Source organism: Grammomys surdaster, unplaced genomic scaffold, assembly GCF_004785775.1.
Source record: "Grammomys surdaster isolate TR1022 unplaced genomic scaffold, NIH_TR_1.0 138, whole genome shotgun sequence".
NCBI lineage: Eukaryota > Metazoa > Chordata > Mammalia > Rodentia > Muridae > Grammomys > Grammomys surdaster.
Window position 1 is genome coordinate 1,155,731 of NW_021604596.1, and position 1,669 is coordinate 1,157,399.

Sequence of the window (1,669 nt, forward strand, 5' to 3'; positions counted from 1 at the left end):
CCCCCAGAGGTGTTATCCTGGCTAGATGCTATGAAGGGAGTGGCTGCAGGGCATAAAATACTAAAATGAAAATGGGAGCCACAGGTCCCCATCTCCAGCTACAACTTAAACCTAAGATCCTGAAGACATAGTCAGTGTGGCAGGCACTGGGGAGGGTGCAGGAGGCAGAACAGGTAGGATGTCGGGATAGGAGTCTGCCTCCTCGTCTTCATTTCTTCACCTTGCCCTGAGCAGCCACAGCTTCCACGGCTTTATGTATGGTCTTATCATTCCCCAGGAACTGCATGGGCTTGATGGGCTTTAACTTCTTGTTCAATTCATAGACGATGGGAATATCTGTGGGCAGGTTCAGCTCCAGGATGGCCTCTTCTGAGAGACCTTCCAGATGCTTGACAATGCCCCTAATGCTGTTGCCATGGGCGGCAATCAAGACCCTTTCCCATCCTAGATCTGGGGGACAATTTCTTTATTCCAGAAGGACATTACTCTGGCAATAGTATCATTCGGGCTCTCACAGGAGGTAGCTGGTCCTCAGTAAGGTCTGCATATCTGCGATCTTTGCGGATGTTGCTGTAGAATGGATAATCAGGCTCCACGGGAATCAGTGGGACATTGTAAGATAGTCTTCAGATCTTTACCTGTGCCTCACCATATTTATCAGCAGATTCTGCTTTATTGAGACCTGTTAGACCCCCCATAGTGTCTCTCATTGAGGTGCCAAGTCCTGACCACTGGCAACCACATCTTGTCAATGGCATTCAGGACTGTCCAGAGGGTCCAGATTGCTGTCTTCTGCACAGAGGTGAAGCAGATGTCAAATTCATAGCCAGCATTTCACAAAGACTGCCCACTGTGCTTTGCTTCCTCGTGGCCCTCTGGGCTCAGATCAGAGTCTTAGAAGCCACTGAAGCGGTTCTCCATGTTCCAGGCACTCTCGCCATGCCAGATCAGCACCAGCTTGTAGGCAGCCATGGCGACGGGCAGAGAATGCAGCCAAAATCTCTACTCTTGAGTCTAAAAGACAACCTGCCATGAATCTAGACATCGAATACATTAATGATCCACACTCTGGCAACATGAATTTGTACAGGACATGAGGGCCTTGTACCCACAGATAACCACTAGGAAAACTAGGAATGTTAAGAAGCACAGCTGTCCTTAAAACAGAAGAGATCTAGAACCTGTCTTCTTCCTCTCAGAAGAATGGAAATGGACGTATTTAATCGATTGGAACTGTACTATTTGCAGGACCAGGACACTACTGACTGCCCCAGACTTTAATGTTTATCCCAGAGATTTTTCCTCCTAGACCTTTATCTTGAACATTGTTTTTCAGTCAATAGAATCCATCTTTATGGAAGAGGTCATATAAACTTGACAAACAGTTTTAATATAATCATGGCTTAAACTTTGTTGCACACATAAGATTGAATAAATTATAATAAGGAAAAGTGATTTTTCCAAAACATTATCTGTTCTTAAATATGCCTAAGATTAACTGTGGAGGGTCAGACTCTAGATGTTTTAACCAACAAGGTACTTAATCAAGTTGAACTAGACTTCTTTCTTGCTTCACATGGATCACTATTCTGCTGACCCTGTTGTTTTTCAGAGACTCCCCAACATGAATTGTCTGAATCCATAAAATCTCTTTGCAGTCATCAGGCAT

At 44.9% G+C, this 1,669-nt stretch overlaps 1 pseudogene; it reads right to left on the reverse strand.

The window, feature by feature from the left end:
- Positions 1–208: 208 nt before the first annotated feature.
- On the reverse strand, positions 209–972 carry LOC114617795 (annotated as a pseudogene).
- Between the last annotated feature and the right edge of the window lie 697 nt (positions 973–1,669).